At 39.2% G+C, this 13,127-nt stretch overlaps 1 protein-coding gene across 2 annotated transcripts in view; it reads right to left on the reverse strand.

Annotated features, from left to right (window-relative positions):
• The window catches only part of osbpl3b (oxysterol binding protein-like 3b), a 38,619-nt gene extending 28,841 nt beyond the window's left edge, over positions 1-9,778 (reverse strand). For both annotated transcript variants that reach the window (XM_072394416.1, XM_072394415.1), the window contains exon 1: positions 9,653-9,778. The gene's annotated coding sequence lies outside the window, so the exon portion shown is untranslated. The remainder of the gene's footprint in view (positions 1-9,652) is intronic.
• Between the last annotated feature and the right edge of the window lie 3,349 nt (positions 9,779-13,127).

Genomic DNA, 13,127 nt, shown 5'->3' on the forward strand with positions numbered 1-13,127 from the left:
AGCCACAATTGTTCTGTAATGACAAACCAGCATGACACTTGGATGAGACAAATTTGCAACTAGCAGGGTTTAAAACCTTTACATGCTTCTCTCACTTAGTGTGTTCACACAGCCCCCTGTAAAGTAGCCTTGTTTAATATGATTAGGGGCAATTAGTCTTTTATTAAATAGTACAGACCAGAAAGAAGGCGTTTAACAGTAAGAGATGATATGACTTGGGTTGCAATCAACAGTTATTTTCACAAGTCTACACTTCCAGCCAGGCTAAAAACAAAAAAAAATGTGTTTGTGTTTTCTTGAGTGCTAAAAACAAATGAACATTTAGCATTTTTGCTTGAGAGAAACTCTTTGGTCAACTTAAATCTAGTTGTGCAATACATAGGATTTCCTGTTAAGAGCCTTCAAAACTTTAAAACGTAAATACATAAATTGTGTTGCAGAGAGAAAAACTGTGGTTAGCATCATAATCATCTCGCATTGGCCAACACCCTCTTGTAAGACCGCCTCATATCTCAGAATGAGATATTCAGTTTATGTAAAGTGTCTTGCCTTCAGTCCAAATAAGGAACTAAAGTAGTGCTGCCTGGATAGTGCATTTTCCTTTTGTACAGTTTATGTTTCACGCCTTTTGTTAATCATGAAAGCTGTTCATTGAATGAATCAGTCATTGATAATCCGCAACATTCAAACCAGCCGCTAAATATTGTTTAGGTCTCCCTCAATCCACCATCACGGCTCTGACTTCACTGGACATGAACACCCCTGAATCTATGGGGTTTCTTTTGGTTCCTGCCACTGACGCATTGCCAGCAGATCTCGTGGTTCCTGCTGGCTGTAGTTTTTGTGGGTTTGACTTGTTCTGACGCAGTCTGTGGATGGTTGATTGTTCTGAGATCAAGGAAGATTGGAGTTATTGTGTTCCTCAGCCTTTCCTGAGGAAGTTTTTGCCTATCAAGAGTGAGAAGCAAAATACACCTCACCAGCTGATGAGATATTTATCTGGCAGTTTAGTCATCTAAAACCATACTAGGGAACTGTTACCCAGTCCTTTGCCAACTATAGAGCTAAACTAAAGTCATAGATGACTTAACTTCTCGTTAAGCCGCACTAACAAAATTGACAGAAGCTGAAAGCCTTCCATTACATCTCATCTGCAGGTCATGTTGCAGATGCTTCTCTGTCCCTCCACTGTCTCCAGGGCCTGCCAAAGGGGCTGACAAGCATAGCAGGCTTTCAGGCATCATTAGGATGTGACTCACCAGAATAAACGTCTCATGGTTGAACCCCCACTGTGCAGCTTTCTTCAGAAATAGAGTCATAACTTTCAAAAATTATAGTACTTAAACTCCTAATAGCAGTTGATGCATGACAGTAATTCAGAGAGGTTGGATGGGGATGGACTTCCATCTCTCAGAAATATCAAATGAAAGCACTGAGAGTGAACAAGGACATGGTTCAGTGATTTCTAGAGAAAACCGTTTGCCCAAAGCAGGTCTTTAAAAATATATATCTTTAATATAAAACTAGCTTTTACCAAGTTGATGAAAATATATCTCTGTAACCTTTTTATCTCTAAGAGGTTCACAGAATATCTTAAATAACTTTTTATAAAAATTCGAGCAATAAGAGTTGGTTTTCATATGTTTACGCAGTCTATGCTGATGAAGTAATCAGGGTTTATGAATGAAGCAAACGAAAGTGTAAGGAATGCTATAAATGATTTCCACTTCAGCAGAGAAAACAAATGGCTTTTTTAGCTTGGCTTAAATCTAAACTGATTCCCTGTCTTGTGTTACTTGCTGATTTGATGAAGCAGGCTTATCTAAGTAGAGGGGAATCAATGTTGATTTAATATCTGCCCACAAGTCAAATGTCCCTCCAAGCACCTGTGGAACAATCTGCCCAAAGGTGACAAACAAATGGCTTCTGCTTATGCCACCAAGCTAACATTGTGACCACCTTCTCTCTGCAGTCCACCAGCTATTTTCTGACAGCTCATCCATCTGGGTTCAAACTCTTTAGCGACCATGCAAAATCTGGTCACTTTGGTGACCTAATGTTGTCCATCTATTCACATGACTAAATGAGAATCCCTTGTTTAACTTTGATTGCCTTTTGTTTTCCTCCGCAGGCAGAACATGTCAGAATCAGATTTGTAAGGAGCGCTGATTATTCTTACACCACGTGTCCTCTGAAAGCTACCCACTGAGGAGAAACACTGGGCTCTCATTTGCTACTTCTAAAAGTCACCACTTTAATAACGGTAATCTTATTACAGCCATGCATTACCCTGCTGGGATGATGCCACTCAGTCTTTGTTATTTCATTACTGAAATGCAGAACGACCCTGTCTTGGAGGAAAATGAAAAAAAGTCTGACAGAAATTAAGCAAAAGAAAGGGTGCGCCTAAAACTGCAGGAAACAACATTGTCCTGATACAAAATAATTTCAAGGAAAACAAAGTGACTGATTTCAGCAGTACACTGACTTTCAGTCTTTTTTTTCTTTACTTTGACAGCTGTAACAAGCTGATCCAAAGTACATAAGAAAATTAAATGTTTCATACATTTCAAGATTTAAATAATAATCATGATAACAGAGACAGAAAAATTAAACAAAGTTGAATACATTTCATATGAAGAACTAAATCTGGTGTAATATTATTTATTGAAAAATAATGTTTGCGATTCAAATAAGCTGCTCAATTGAGGCTGTTTTTCATGGAAATACATTCCATTTCTTGATTTTCAGATGAAAATTAACTAAGGGGAGATGCCACAGATAAAGAAGATCAAATCTTAAATCAACTAAACTCACCATGAAACTTCTGCAGCTGATTGCGCACATTAAAATAATATTTAAAATCATACGTTTGAATGATGAAGTCGTTCACATACACACATCAGACACAGTTCATTTGACTGAGGTGTGGAGGATGGTTTTAATCACTTGATTCTCATACAAGATTCATATCGAGGCTCATCAGACACAACTTTTTCAACAGTTAAAGGGGAACTCCAGTATTTTTAAACTAGACCTTATTTCTGGCATGAAATACGTTTATCTACTCACCAAGAACAGTTCGGTGAAAGTCAGCATCCTTCGGAAGATATTTAGATTCCTCGAGATCCATATAACGAAGTGAACGGGGCATAGATGATGCAGCCTCTAAATAAGGCATTATCTGTCTTTATTTCACCAATACTTTAAGACGAATGAATGACTGAACGCGTACTATTGCACTGTTAGCTCATAGCTGCTGTGTTGTTGTTATTGGCGGCTATCGGGAGGCTTATAGAAGGCTTTCTACACACTCGTCTACTGGGATGATGTCATCCATGCGCGCTGCTGCAGCACAGCTTATTTACTCCGTGCTCTGTGACAGTCGGCTAACTTCACACGTAGTTTGCTACTGATAGTTTTGTGCAACATGGCAGAATATTTATCAGATTTTGACGACAACTTTGAGTATGATGGACGTCCTTACCGGAGTCAATGAGCTGTGCTGCAGCGGCGGGTGTCGATGACGTCATCCCAGTAGAGGAGTGTGTAGAAAGCCCTCTATAAGCCCCCTCTATAAGTCTTTTTTTTAAACCCTGAATTGCGACATTACTACATTTCAAACATGTGGAAAAACACATTTATTACACATTTTCTTGTAAGATGGACTAAAAATAAAAGGATTTCTTCCCACTAAACAGAAAGATGGAATCAAACGTTAAGAGGCAAAACAGCCCCAAAACATCAAAATTGACAAGTGCATAAAAAAACATGTTTTTGCCTGTATTCTGGCTCGCCTAATTACGTAAAAAAATATTTTAATTAGATTTCTAAATGGCTTTTTTGAACCTCGACTCTCAATTCATTCTGACTCCCCCTTCCTAAATGTGGCTGTAACCTCCCCATATCTCTTATTTGGAATTTCCCAGTAATATTGATTCACCTTTCACCAGAAATAAAATTGAGTGAGAAAATTTTTTTTAATTGATACAAATATTAGTAAACTGAGAAACATGCTGCTGGCTTTACCTTTTTACCTAAGTTTTTTGCATAGAAACGTAGAGAAATCAATTTTCTCTTCTAGCACTAAGTAAACTCCCCTTTTCTAATAATATAACCTATTGCTATTTCCACTTCCAGTTAACTTACATTGCAATGTATTGTTTGATTAGGTCTGGGCAATAAAAGTACTTATTCAGGTTTAGGAAATGATCATATGATGCATAGACCTTGCATAATGTTCATGAGTATATACCATAAATGAATCTAGCCATTAGACAGTTTTAAACCCTGCTGCTCCTATCTGTGGTAGCTCGTGATTTTTGGTATAGATACTTCCTGAAATGATAACACCAAATACAAACTGAGCTTCTATTAAGAACAGCATAAGATAAGAAGACAAAGATTTCAATTCTGAATGCATTATTTCTTAGATTGTGTCATTGAAAACTGATTGAAGTTGTGTAAGGTCCTTCAAGAGGCTGCAATCAGTCGAAGAGTGTAACGGCCTCTTATGTGAGTTGGAAGAGTTGACATGGTGAGAATATCTTGCACAGGAAACAAGAGAAGACTATGGAAGACTATGCCTTTTATTGGGAGCAGAAATGAATCACCTCCAGCTATAACTTCTGCCATCTATCTTTTCCAAAAAATTCCTGAGCAGTATTGCCCATCTGCAGAATAATGGCAACAAAGAAGTGTCAAGATATTTCCTTTCTAAAATGACTCTAAAAGGTCATCATGGCAGCACCCCATGAGCTCAGAGGACTGACAGACTGACAGACACAAAACTGGCTTAATCGCAGAATAAGATTAATTGTTCATTAGAAGATATCTTGACCGTAGAGGGACACGTTAGCCAGTCCACAGTCTCTGTATGTATGGTTTTGCTACACCTTTTCTAAGAGAGATGCACTGATGTTAATGCCTGTTCCTGATCTTCTTAAAGCATCACCGTGAAAGGTTGCCAATGTCAGTGGGAATCACTCCAAAATACAGGCTCACATCGCTGAGCTCTGAGTGCAGATGGCTTACTCGTCTATCTGAAACCTTACATTCTCAGCAACTTGAAATAGAGTTGGAAGCATTTGCTGCTCATCATATCGTCCCTCAGAGAAAAAGATTCTAGATTTCTGTTCATGCTGGTGGGCAGACCAATACAGTCCATCTGTAATAACTTACTGTAGCATAGGCTGTGTTTTCATTCATGTCTTAGTCTGTCAAACAAGAGAAACGTAGATGTTGTATCTCACTCTTTCACAAACTCCACAGTGCATCCTGTTTAATAACCACATCCTCAGCATGCAACCCCCTCCTCCTCTCCACCAAAAGCCCTGTCGTCCCTCCCTGTCTCTTTCTGTTGTCAGTTCTGAGTGTGGCAGAGGTCCACTCCTTTGTTACATACACAGTGTGGGAGATCCTGACAGCCTCATAACTCAACACCAGCTCATTAGGACACAAAGGAGATGTGGCTTTGACCAACGCTCACTCGCCAAAGAGCAGGAAAAAAATACAGATGCACTGCATTTCAGAGTGAAAAATGCTCCTCACGCCGTGTCACACGTAGCAACTTGGCGATCCAGCTGTTGCCTTTTCAATTAAAACATGCAGTGCTTGTGACTCAACTCGGACTGGGATACAACAATGGTTAACATGCTAATGTTCTCCCATGATAATACATGGGACCAAAAAATAAAATCAGAAAACAAATTACTGAACATCTGGAGCACCACAAGCGATCTCTATGCCCTGGGAGTGGAGATATATTTAGATATGGCATGGTCTTCCACTGCTTTCCATTTATGGACAGACAAAGATGAGCAGTCTGCCTAAGAGGAGTTTCCATATTTTGGGAGAATTACATCAAGCCTGAACTCTGTCTGCTGCATCAGTGCAACCCTCTGCGCTGTATTGATCAGCCTTCAGTATGAACATGACTGTGATAAGTCACATCATAGAAAATGGACTGTCACAGCCCCAGAGGCTGGACTGTGGCATCCCTAAAGTAATGAAAAGGTGGGAACCATCTACAAAGTAAAACAGAACTTAATTAGTTGGTTAGTTGTTTTCAGCTGGACTTGTGTTCAGCAGTGTTTGTTTCTAAAGGTGTTGTGCAATGATCTCCTAGCCAAATGTCTTTTAATATAGTCTTTACCATCAATGTGTAAAGTTTAATTGACCCAATTTCCTTCTGTTCTCTAAGATACTTTAGAGTAGGACTGTTCACCATATGGTAGATTATTTTCATTGCTAGATATTACTGTACAAACAGAAAAGTCTAAAGGACTGCACTCACATAACGAGAGGAAATGTGTTGACAAACTGTTTTTTTTAAAAAACTTTTAGAATTTATGTTTGTCTTCAATAAAGCAACTTAAAACGCAAAACACTGAAAGCATCCACAATCACATACACGTGGCTGTGAGCTATTCTTAAACACTGCATTAATCAGAGTGCTAGCGCAATGACAGTCCTAACATGGCGATGTGTAGGATGTCTTAGCTTAGCCTATCAACACCTCATCATTCATTAGAAAACAGGTGAAAGTGCCACTACATTTCCATGCTTTTTGATTCAATGATGGACTCGATGTAAGGGGTTAACTGAAGCGGGATTCAGCTTACGTTTGTGTTTGGAAAACCTGAGAGCCGAGAAGCCTACAATGTTGTGACTCCAATAAAAGTTAAGAAGCTTCATCATGTTGTGAATATGAGGCTCTCTCAGCTCTGGTATTCAAACAGCCATACTGGGATCATCAGAACTCTCATTAATATTAAATACGATAAAGTTTACCTTAACTTAATCAAGTATTTGAAAGCTTTCTTAATAAGAAGAACATCAGAAAAAAATATTCCTGGCGTAAAATAAAACTTGTTCTTATTGTTATGTGTTGACTTATGATACAGGAAACCTCATCACTGCCCGTTGTGTTTTATATACATTTACTAAAAAAAATGTCTTCAATGTTCAGCCAACATGATGCCAGAATAAACCGCAGGGTTCTTTAGTGCGCAAACACTTCTTTAAAAGCAACTGATCCAAACAGACACACCAAAAAATGCTGAGACATGTTTTGCTGTCATTTCTGTTTACATTGCCTTCTGCCATTGCTTTCTGCTCTCAGTGTCAGAGTATGACCATGGCGAGACTAATGGGTGTTTTAACTGACGACTGCATGATTCCAGCAAGAAAGTTTGTAGGAGTAAGTCGAAAGCATTTTGAGTTTAACTTGACAGGGGGGGGACTATTAATGTGAACAAATGAATACATCTCTACACCTCAATGTGAAATGTTTGACATGTAAGTGATATGTAATGTTTATGTGACAATATATCGTTTTGGCAAAAATCTACAAACATTTGTTAAAATAGAAAAGTACACTGAAAAAAACTGGTTCAAGACAGAAAGCCTACATTATTCAGAACACGGGAAGTGTTCTTCTATGAAATGGTGAAGATTTGAATAATTCAGTTTAACAATGAAGAAGTTCCATGAAAACATGTCTTTACTCTATCAATGTACTATTATTTCTAAGTTAAAGGTATCTGCTGGAGTCGCCCTCTTTAAAATTTCATGCTGATATCTGGCAGTCTGTGAGGGAGTTATGAAATCAGTCTTTGAGCTTCCTTCAGTCTCTCTGACGCCTGGAGGAGACTGACGACAACAGTAGCAGCCTGTCATTGGAAACCCATGTCACTAATTTGGAAAGCAATAACATGGAGAAAAAATCACATCACACACAACAGCACAAAACTTGATCTTATTGATTTAATAGAAGTTTAACTCAGAAATGATTATTCCACGCTAAAATGTTTCATAAAGCTTGAGTTGTTGTTTTTTTCTCAAACAAAAGCCTGTCTTCAAATCTGAAATACAAGGCTGTCAAGATCCATAAACTGAGTTTCTTTTCTCCACATTTGAAACCACATGTACCTGTTTCTATATGAAACCACATGAATAATTCGAATAGGCCTCCTGCCCCCGCAAAAAAAGAGAAGAAACCCCAGCCACACGCTCCCCATGCATGGCTGCTTTACTGTAATTCTTTATCCACTTTCTGCATTAGTCAACTGTTGGCATTTATTCAGAGCCTCTGCTAATGCACAGGTCCCCATATGATTTGTAATGCCGTGTGCGAATGACTCAATGTGGCCACACATTTACAGCTCAATGCTACATCCCCTGCTACCACTGTTGTGTTAATGAGTGCATTGGTATTATTGACTGTATGTATTGGACTGACTATGTGTGCAATAACCTGCAATATGTCATTACAGGACAAGCACAGAACAGAGCAGGTGACCTAGAAAGCTGCATAAGGACTCCGAGTAATGTAAAGGCTCAGCACAGAAATACAAGGTGATCATGAAGAATCGAATAGATAGGGCTGAGCATCTTAATGCTCTGTGACTTTACTCTGGAGGTCACCTCATGCAGTGCAGTGTCCTGATACTGTTATAACCACACAGTCAAAAATGTTTCTGTTTCTTTTCTTTTTTTTTTCCTCTCCGACTGCTGCTGCTGCATTCCACAGATTCTATTGATTCCTCCCCTGCACAGTCTCCCTGTGTTTGACAGTGACATGAATGGGATAGCAACAGATAAACCTCATGGGGAGTGGCAAATTGGTCACTAAACAAACCACAGCCCCCAAAGAAAACAGCTGTGAGAGTGGAAAAGGAGAAGGAGTTTATAGGCTTAGCCTGGCAAGCCCTCAATTACTGAGTGTAAAAACAAACATCTCAGCACCAGCCTTTAAAGATTCTACGTCATATGACTTTTTTTTTCTGGTAAAGACCTTGACTATGCCCTTTACCTTTATATATACTATATAACTGAAGAAAAATGTGCACACCATACACACAAAACCCAAGAGACCTGAAAGGATGCTGTGCAAGTTATTGAATTCCCTCTCCTCTAAAACACAAACACTTGTGTCACAAGTTCAAGAACTATCCCATCACTCCAGTCATCCTTACTGAGCTGGTTTTACACTTTGTTGTTGCTGTAAATGTGCTGATACTTATCATCTAAAATATTTGCATCAAAAGAAAGACGGTGAAAATATCCACGATCCCGTTATTTTCCTCCAAACTCTGAGCCGGAAGCGTGACGCTGAGCTCAAATTCTTATTAAATCACGTTCACACACACCTACATCCACTCAGCATGAGAGATGCAAACACTCCAGCACACTCATTACAGGCTTTAACTCAAGACTGAGAATCTACTTTACCGTGTTTTAGGCTTTCATGGAAACAGTACGGTCGCGAAAATACTTGTCTTCACTCGTGTAGAGGAAAAGTAAGGGGGCTCAGAGTTACCATGGCGACTAAAATGATGTATTGGTGTTTGGTGTCTGAATCACAAATTATCCAAAAAATCTGCTGCTTGGAAAACTCCCGACCTTTAAATCGGGCTTGGCTGCGCATGCCACTTGTTTTGTTGGCTTGTTTAACTTTGAAGCTTTGCAGTGAAAACTCGGAGATCTTACTGATAAACTGCTGTGAAAGGCTTTCAGACTAAATTCAAAATGCATTTGATTCCTACAGTCAACACGGTTCATCCCTACAAAGTAACGTCTCACATTTGTCCTTGCAGAAGAGTTAGAAGATCGCAGAACACAGCGAGCAAGAGAGAAGCAAAACACTCACCGTGAGGTACGGATGAAAACAGCCGATCTGATACTTATCTTCAGTCAATGAGGAGAGGTCTAGGTAAAAAATTACAGATGGAAACACGCAGCCTGCGCGATCCTATATGACATGCACACACATGCAACACTCTGATCGCTCTGAGAGCATCAATTTCTCCACCGCTGTAGGGAGGAGGGAGATGCTGCGTGACTGACTGAAGCCAACTCCAATAAAAAGGCTGCTTTCAGCTCAGGGTCACCTCAAATGGGAGGAGTTTGAATCATTGACAGCATCTTTTCCGTGACGTATTCAGGAGGACCCCAAAACCAAGGACAAACAGTGGTGGAAAAATAAATAAATAAATAAATCAGACTTTGCACAAGTCATTTGAATCCAGGCTTTAATTTGGTCAAATGCCTTTATTTCTCATATCATTTTCATTAAATTTGAAATGCACAGTGTGTAAAAAGGGTTTTCAAGACAAAGTTCCTTCAAGAGTCGTATTGAATCCGTGAAAAAATAACTATAGTAATTAACCAGGCGCGAGAAATAAAGTCAGAATGACAAGTTACAGAAAGTCGTGTTATACTGCCATCTGCTGGATAAATATGGGAATCGCTGCCATTTAGTCTAGCTCGTGAAAAATGTAGTTTAGGTTTTTTTTTTAAATTATTATTATAATTAGTGAAATACTAACGTAATACTAATGGGTGCATAAATAAAACGTTGTACATTTAGACAATGAATGTGACAGTCTTAACTGATAGTTTAGCCTGTTAGTTCAATAGTAAAATCAGACGAAACAGTATGACCCATCAACAATAGGCATTTTTCAGCTCGCATGTCCTAAGGAAACACCTCCTTGGAAATGGCTTGACAGGTAGGTTTTCTGCAGTATTCAGCAAGAAAATGTCAAACGTCCATTTTGCTGTGAAAGACATTTAATTTATTCTCAGAGTTTCAACAACAGGCTTTTTTTTCACCTAAGGCTGCTGGCTTGCTGCTCAAGGTCTCGCTGTCACAGAAGAAAGAAAGAAACAAAGAAACAAAGAAAGAAATAGAAATGAAAACAAACTTTTCACTCAAGTGAGTCTGTCAGTAACAGATTATGAACAAAAAACCTTTTTTTGTTCCCTTCAGAGCAGCAAGCTGGAAGGTTACTGTAACCTTCTATAACACAAGCAGCGCAATCATCTGAAGTGCACTCTGTTATATTTGGGTGAAGTAAAATAAAAAAAAATAAAAGCCTCACAGTTTCCCTCCAATAAAATCACAACATTTAAAATCAAGAACAAAGAATTCATCTGCAGCATTGTGAATTTAGTGCGACTCAAAATTCCTTTGGTGAGCACTGTGCGGGCAGACTGAACACGCAAAAGTCTGCTTGAAGGATGTTTCTTTTCATTTCACTCCAGTTTCTCTGGAAATGGAGGCAAGGATTTCATATAGGAAAGGCATAAACTCAATGTTTGGTATGAACACCTGACTTCTTCAGCACACCCTGAACCTTCTTCAACAAGCTTTCTTGTCATTTCTTTAAGTAGTCTTCAGGAATATAATCTAATTCTCCAGACTTCTTGAAGGACATCCCAAAGTTCTCCTTGTGTCATTTGGCAAACATCAGCCTTTTCTCCCTGTTTACTTTCCTTAAGACTGACTTCCTGACAGTCGCCCTTCCATACAGACCATTTCTGATGAGACTTCAGTGAACAATAGATGGATAAACTGAAGGGTCAGATGCATCTCTCAAGTCCTCCGTCAGGTATTTTCTGGATTTTTTCCTCATTTTTAATGACATCATTTTCAAGTACTGCTGTAGATATATTGCTTAAAAGTCTACCACTCTTTTGGTCCAAAAATATCATTATATTTCTGTCATGTGTTATCTGTGTAGACATGGTTCATCCCTTGAGTTGAGTGCATTTTATTATGCTTGAATGCTTCACAGATCAGTGACTTAACAAGCAAGCATACACATTCCTCTGAAAATGTGTAAGAACTAGATTGAAAATAGATTATAAAGCAGCCAATGTTAAAAGAAAAAACTTTGAAGAAACCTTCAGAAAGCCCAGAGAACTACTGCTCAAGTCTACATGAAAAGATTACAAGACTGTCAGGCTCCTTAGAGACAAAATCTGAGGAAACATTACAGAATATTGCAGAAGATGGTGCGTGGATTGTAGTTGCTGTGCTGATGGAACATTTTAACACTCTTAAGTGTTCCAGATTGTAGCACAGACTTAATTTTTTTTTAAGTCCCTCAAGTACACAATTCTCTTTCTGCTGTTTTGTGATTTCATTAAAAAAATAAAAGACTTCCATGGGCTTACTTATACGTAAGTATTCAGACCCCTCATTATGACACTTGTTATATGAACTGAACTCAGTGGGCATATTTTGGTCGCCTGTTTTTATCGGGTCCCTCAGTTGATGGTGGACATCAGCATGAAAACCAAACCATGAAGATGACACGATTGTCTGAGGATTTGCGAGATTGGTGGAAGGAAACTTTGCGCTGGTCGACTATGAGGATTATTGCAGAATAAGGTGCAATCTCTACTGTGACGCCATTAAAGTTGATGTGTATCGTCATGAATAATGTCTAAGTTAAATCTTTAACTTCTATTGAAAAATTCAGTTTCAAACAGGGGAATTCCAACTTCGGAAATTTAAGAAGAGATCGTCTCCCAAATAAAAAGATGTAGGATTGCAATGATTTTGGGCTATTCACAGAAATGATTCTGTAAATTAATATTCAGATGATCTAGTCCAGGATGTGTCCCACCCCTTGCCCTGTTGGGATAAGGTTTAGTCCCCTGTGGCCCTGTGCAGGATAGCGTGAGCATAAAATCCATGTTTATGAGATTATCCACGGATGGTGTTGCAATTGATCCCAAAGTAGTCATGTTTTTTCCCACTGACAACATTGTCCCTGACGTTGACAGCAGCACGAGTGATGGAGTTATTGAAGTTTCGATGTGCCTCTGACTTACTGAATGAATTTTGAAGATCCAGAAGGCTTCGAGCTGTACCAACTCTACCCACAGTCCCAGCTCTGCTGACTGAGTGAATGCTTTGCTGGTTCGGAGGCCACGGCAGAATGCAGGGATTAGAGAAACCATGTGGAAGCTCTTTGAACTTTATCTTACCCTCCTGCTTTGAGGATACCTCTGATCTTAACCCAGTATGGGATTCAGAACTTCTCTGGCTTCTGGCTACTGCTGGTTGACAAAATCCTGGTGGATTTCCATGTTTAAGGTTCTCCATTTTGCTTCTTGTTAAATCCTTTACATGCAGCTCCTTAGGGCTGCTCATGCTGGTGACCTCCGTCTGGTAATATGGGCCGTTGTTCGGGTCCAAGCATCGCTCTGTGCTTGAGATCTGAGCGCCATTAGCATCTTGGCTGCATTGTGACTCAGATTCTCGAATGAGACTCTCATCCGAGCAGACGTTGCAGTTCTCTCTCTGTCGGCCCTCATACACAGAGCTTTTA

Source organism: Leuresthes tenuis, unplaced genomic scaffold (assembly GCF_036924035.1).
Source record: "Leuresthes tenuis unplaced genomic scaffold, fLeuTen1.0.hap1 SCAF_10, whole genome shotgun sequence".
NCBI classification, from domain to species: Eukaryota; Metazoa; Chordata; class Actinopteri; order Atheriniformes; family Atherinopsidae; genus Leuresthes; species Leuresthes tenuis.